General features: G+C 45.1%; 1 long non-coding RNA gene across 1 annotated transcript; it reads right to left on the bottom strand.

The window, feature by feature from the left end:
- Nucleotides 1-830: 830 nt before the first annotated feature.
- LOC118977403 (uncharacterized) lies at nt 831-6,181 on the bottom strand. The gene is made up of 3 exons (XR_005064520.1): nt 3,053-6,181; nt 2,873-2,953; nt 831-1,355 (listed from the first exon to the last, which is right to left on the bottom strand). It is a non-coding gene; the product is annotated as an uncharacterized LOC118977403 (long non-coding RNA).
- Nucleotides 6,182-6,605: the final 424 nt, after the last annotated feature.

The raw sequence follows: 6,605 nt of genomic DNA, 5'->3' as shown, positions 1-6,605 counted from the left end.
GGGGAGGTGGTGCCTGATTTGGAGGAGCTTTGGCTACGTCCAAATGATGCCTATTTGAAACTTCTGTGACTGCAGGTCATGAATCATCAAGTCCTCTTTCTGTCAGACATCATTCAGCCTATCTCCTTGTCTTTCAAGATCTGTGAAAAACAATTACAAAATTGAAATGTATGCCCTTCTTTCTAGCTCCTAGGTAGACTTCTTTTACTGTTTTTAACTGGTCACCTCTCTCAAGCCTGCATTCATTCAAGCATAAATCTGCAGCTGCCTGACATCGGGAGAGCTCGTCCAGTCCTGTTGGTGGTGGTGGCCATTACTGGCGGTGAAGACCCACAGTAGCAGCTGCCAGCAGTCCTCTCCTGGGCACCTCCACAGCCTGCCAGACGCTTGCTCTGACTTCCAACCCACCCCCTGCTCCCTGCCACCCGTCACCCTCCAGCCAGAAACTGCCATTTTCACATGGCCACATGCTTTAGGGACTGGCCTCATTATATTTTGACTTGTCCAAACCAGTCACGTAATCCCATTACCCTTTCCAGTGATTGTTTTGGATGTGGACATACGACATAATTCTGGCCAATGTCATGTGAAGGGGAGGGCTTCTAGAGAGCTTTTGGGAAGGCGTCCTCATTTCTAAAAACATGAATGATGGCCCTGGCTGGTGTGGCTCAGTGGACTGAGCTCTGGCCTGTGAACCAAAAGTTTCGATTCCCAGTCAGGGCACATGCCTGAGTTGCGGGCCAGGTCCCTGGTTGGGGGCCTGCAAGAGGCAACTAACTGATGTTTCTCTCACACATCAATGTTTTTCTCCCTCTTCATCTCTGAAAATAAGTAAAATTAAAAAAAAATAAAAACATGAATGACAAAGAAAAAAGTCCCCTCTCTTACTGTAGACCTTCTCATGCCTAAATGTGACGTATAGAACCTCTGCAAACAGCCTGTGATCATGTAGCCTAATGACAAAACATGCCTAGGATGTAAGGGCCAAGTCAACTCCAGGGAAGTGGAGCCACAGCCCCCACCACACCTGGAACAGCCCTACCTCTGTTGTGTGGTTATGAACTTTGTTTTTAAAATCCACCTTAAGTTAGATTTCTTAACTCACAGCTAAAAGCAGTTTTAGAACTACACTCCCCCCAACTCTAAGAGAGTATCTGGCACATAGTAGATTCTCTGCACATGTCTACGAATTTAAACCGAGCTGTGCGTTGAGTATGTTTCTGTTGAGAAAACAGGAAGAATATCTCCATCTGTTGGTCCCCATATCATAGAAGGTGTTTGGCAAATATTTGCTTAAAGCCAAAATGGCTTCAGGATTTCAGCTAAAGGGAAACTGTAGGAGTCCAGATGGAAGGCTGCAATGAAAAAATAATAGCTCAGTGAAAACTCAGATTCTGGAAGAATCTTTCTGCTCAAATTGTCAGGGAAGAAGCCGCCTCGGGCAGGGTCAGGGAATGAGAACCTGAAGAGGGCTCTAGCCTCCTCTGGTGGTTCAGAGGGAAGGCAGGGCAGCACTCAGAAGTCTGCTAGGGTGGAGATGGGGGAGGGAAGTAAGTGGAAGAACAGCCACGAGACACATTCCTTAGGTAAAACAGGCATAACTTGATATCTGGAAAACTTCCTGTTAAGAAAGAAAGAGATAAATTATGAGAACCTCTAAGCTGTTCAGGGATGTACCCTAGGTATATTCCATGGGCCCATAATTGCCCCCTTCTATGTATATTGTTCCCATATGTATTTGCATTTGCAATACGTATCTAGAGTAAAGCAAGGTTTGTCACTCAGAAAATGTCTAGCCTCAGTGCATGATGCTACTCATAAGACCCAAGTGGGGGACGTTGTGTTCCTGAGGCCTCAGTCCCAGGAAGAGGAGCAGCTCATGGCTGATTGGTAGCAGAGAAAGCTGGAGCTACCTCACATAACATCATCAGGTCCCAGCTCCCATCATTAGTTAGGAGATGCCAGGAGGTACTGCTGGGAGTTGACAACCACCCTTCTCCACATCTCCCGATGACTGCACAGGACCACCCAGTGAAGTGTAAACCCCCAGCCTGTTGGACTGTTTCAGGTCAACGCCCACCAGGGAGCCTTTGGCTCAGAGGAAGCATCTAACGAAGAGGGGGCCAGGATCACTTGCCTAGGTTCTGACCTCAGCCACCCTGAGGCTTGCACAATGGCCCATGAACCCTCAGCTCAACCAGTGAGGGGTAGAAGTTCTTACCCCATGGAGGGGCAATTCTGAGTAATGTTCTACAGTCTCTGAGAGGGTTTCTGGTGGCCCAGTGGCCCATAGTGGTGACCAGCTCATTTAATCAACAGTTCAGTGACTTCTCCCCACCCCCACTTCCTAGTCTCACTTCCCCAGTAAACTACATGCTCAAACCCTAAACCCAAACTGAGACCCTGCTGGGCAGAGCCACCTGAAATCTCACACCTGCCTTTGTTTCCAGCCCTTCAACCCCACCCCACTTCATTGCAGATTTGAATCTTAGGCCTCACATATTCAGTACTGACTGCCATCCCCTAAAGAGTCCCCAAGTTTCTCTACCTCTGTGCAAAGCTGCTATACCCACTTACCACCTCGAATACCAAGTGCTACCTTTGCCAACCTTATCCTAGGCAACTGTTCTTCCCAGTCCACTTTCCCGTGGCTCTTAGGTTCAACTGCATATACAGCCCTCATCACTTACTGGCTTGGTTATAAGTAATGCCGCCTCATTTCCTGTAGTGCAACACCATTCTGAAGGCTCACAAACTCCCCAACACAGTGCCTTCTAGATGAGAGGCCCTAAATCAGTTTCAATGATCTCTCAGACACTTAATTGGTCTTCAACATCCATTCTTGAACTTCTCTGGCCAAACTGAGACTTACCAAGAGTCTTTCCGCATGAGGGACCTAACAGCTCCAAGTCACACATGGCCTTCTTTGGAGGGGCAATAGTACATCAGCACCCTGAGAAAGTGCCAGTGTTTTTAGAATGTTAATTTGATTTAAATTTTTTTAAATATAGGAAAAAAATAAAATAAATTAAAGAAAAACACAGATGCCCACCTTGTTGATGAACAGATGAAGAGGGATGAAGAGTCATCTCTCTGAATTTTTTCCTTCTTTTTCTTTTCAGCAACTTCTGCTGCTGCTCTAGGCTTTATAACGAGTGTAACAATCCTCCATATCCGGATGATTTATAGGTCAGGTCTGAATATTCCCATTGGGTCTTCTATACTACTACTGTCTGCATTTTCCTTTTTAACATTCTACCACAGGTTTCCTAATACATTGAAATCTATCAAGTTATTTTCCTGCTCAAGGGAAAATTATTGTTTCCATGTTCAGAATTTGTTTTGCATAAACTTCCTGCTCCAAATTAGTGTTCTAACATTCAGCTTTTCTATTATAATAATAAACATCCTGGTTTCCCCCATTTGATCTACCTATTAAAAATACATGTAGTCAGCTCTCAGGAAGTTAGGTTCTTTTCTATTTTCAGCATGATCCATCAGTATTGGTGCTGACCAACTTTTTGGATCACAAACAGCTTTTTATTTTAAAAGGTAGCATTGCCATGAATGTTAATAATGGAAACAATTGATATTTATAGTTTGTCTGATTCATGTTTTGCTCTTTCTCTACACTTAGACTAATGCCATTTCCTGCTGATAAAAATATTTATAAAAAACTACCCATCCCTTGGCTCCACTCCCAGTCTTACTAAGCGTTCTCTGGATGCCACGCTAACCATTTCCTGCGTAATGATGCATCATATATAGACATTAAATTTCCCATGATGCAACTTGAGCTCATTTCTGTGTTCACTGGCAGCCTAGAACTGGAGGTTCTTTAATAATGGGGCCTGAGAGAGCAAGTAAAGCTTAGTGTCTTTTCCCCACACACTTGCCAGGGGTTCTCTGCAAATCCCAAGAAGGTAGCTTCTCACCTTTATGACTGAAGTAAAGTCAAATCAAGCTCATCCTAAGATATGGTCAATTTTAAGGAGGGGGAGTAGAAAGTCTCATTTTGTCATTAGGTCTAAGCTATAGTTTACCAAAAGTTCCGTGCTTGGGACTGTGGAGAACTTGCCTGCTCTCTGAAGGTCTGGGAAAGAAACTTCTTCCCTTCTTTATACCCCCTTCTCCTTCATCCCACAAGAGGTTGGGGGGTCAGGTTACTAGTGGATGCCTTACACGTGCGGCAGGCTTCATTTTGTCTTTCTGACTTACTATCTCAAATGTCACCTTAAAGCTGTGTAATTTCTATTTCTAAAAGAGGTAGCTCATCTTTGAAGGTTTTCTGGGAATGTAAGGGACTCCCTAAAAGAACAGAAGTTGGTCCAGGATTTATATCAAAGAGATCTCAAAAACAGCCTTCTTAAGGTTGTCCCAGAGGCAATGCAGAAACTGTACAGAAGGCAGGGAAAATTCAAGGTCATTGGTTCTCAGAATGCTCAGTGAAGGAATTTCCTTGGATTTCATCCACCTAGGTCAAGACCAAGAGGTCAGAGAGAGCACAGTTTTTATGAAGTACTGAAAGATGGTTGCAGTTTAACACAAACACAAATGTCACCTTGGTAAAACACAATTTCCAAGGCTGACTTCCATGCATCACTCTTTCAGGAGAAGACAAGATCCAGATATCCTGGGGCAAAGGGCTCAGAAATCAGTGGCAATGGGCAGTGGTCTTAGAGGTGCTTGTCTGAGACCTCAGAGTCCTGGAGAAGGCCTTCGAATCCTTATCTACAAAGAACATCAGGACTCCCACCAGGGAGAAGACACTGAAGCATCACCATCACAGGTTGGTATCTGTATCATTACAGAGAGATGGTAGACACTTGCCTGGTAGAAGAAGACCTGGGCATAAGATCAAAGGCACAGTTGTCACTGTGGTAGGTGGTGAGGACACCTTCTCTTCTTCTTACCTAGAAATACCTGTGCATAAACAGGGCACTCATTGAGGATCCTGAGAGCAAGGACAATAAGTTGGCAGAATTCTGCTCAGAACACGGACAGCTGGGCAGCAGAGATCTTATGAGAATTCAGATCAGTGACATCCCCCAGGAACTCAGGGTATTACGCCTGGTCTTCTCTGTAAAGATGAGGGAAGCCTAGGACCCTGGATGTTGGCTGGGGTCCTGAGGACCTGGGCTGGTGTTGGATGTAGGGCAGGACTGGATTCCAAGCTGCAGAGCAAGGAGGGTGATCCAAGAGACAGCTTGCAAGGATACAGCTAAAGTGACAAGCCAGCAGACAGTACAACTGAGGCCACAACCTAAAGGGGCTACGGAGAGCTAGAATCGAGATATGAGGCCTGTGTCAGTGTATGGTCTGCAAACAGCATACTGCAGGCTAACTAAATGAAACCGAGGCTAACTTAGCCCCCCACCCTAAAAGTGATATATTGTAAGAAAAGTGAGTCAGTCACAGAATTACAGGAAGAACTGAAGAGCCAGGAAATCTTTGAACTCTGGGAAGCCTCTTCCAGGGCTGTTTTTATCATGATCCAGCTGCCTCTGCCATTAGTCCTTGTGTGACTAGCCAGGGATTCTCAGGAAGTCTGAATGGCCCTAACCAGGGCACATGACTAGTGGAGGGGTGAGCCAAGGGCACCCTAGTGGACACCTCCCCCACCAGAACCACTGAGAAGGTGGGAAGGGGCATTCAGCAAAGGGAAAGTAGGATATGGCTCCCAGGAGAACAGAGAGGAAGAGGTTCTATACAAGACAACCCAAGTTATCCACTTCAGGGCAGCTGAATGACAATCAGGGTATCAGCGGCCTGAATGGAAGGTGGATAGTTCGATGGGGAGCAGTGCCTGAGACGAGGGTCATTCTACAGCCCCAGCTCAGCCTGAGGATGGAGCCATGAGGGGAGCTGCCCAGACACAAGGAGTGGCCATCAAGTTAGACAAATGACCTGTAAGAGGACAGCAGCCCTTTCCCCTTTAGTTGAGCCTCATTGCATATGGTGTTCATATAGGACATCTGTACTCCAAGCTCTTGGCAGAGTGTGATTATAACTTCAACCCTTCCACTGCTGATTTATTATCCAAAGCTCGGTTGGGACTAAAAAGAATATTTATGAAGAGCCCAAAGACCATGCAATGCATCCATTTGCTACTTTGAATGTTATACCTGTATCACATCAGATTATCTGGGAGAGCCACATAGCTGAGGTGATTTGACTGTATTTTTTTTGCACTTTGCCAATTTTATTCATTGTACTTTGATATTGTGTCCTCAGCCTGCAGGATATTATAAGAAACAGCCACATTCATGCAGAGGTGATGAGGACTTTGGTCAATAGGTCAGACAGATGAGATTTCAAGTAAACCCAAGGACACTTTTCTCTAACTCTTAGTGTCAGTAAAAGTTATAATGCTTCTATGCAAAAGTTTTATTTTGATCCAGTTATACTTTTCCTTTTTATAGGTTTTGGTAAAAACTTCCCAGTTCTTCCTGCCAAGATGGAGGCACAGATGACTGTGCCTTCTCCCACAACCAAGTTTGAATACAACAAAGGTTTAGTAAACAAAGAAGCAACCAAAGAACAGAAAACTGAACTATACGGAAGTCCAACAACAACAAGCTGTTCAACGGAGATGGGTAAGAGGG

The sequence above is a fragment of the Sturnira hondurensis genome, unplaced genomic scaffold (assembly GCF_014824575.4).
Source record: "Sturnira hondurensis isolate 20B ecotype Veracruz unplaced genomic scaffold, ASM1482457v3 Scaffold0021354, whole genome shotgun sequence".
In the NCBI taxonomy this organism is placed as follows: Eukaryota; Metazoa; Chordata; class Mammalia; order Chiroptera; family Phyllostomidae; genus Sturnira; species Sturnira hondurensis.
This window is presented reverse-complemented; position numbering and strand designations above follow the sequence as displayed.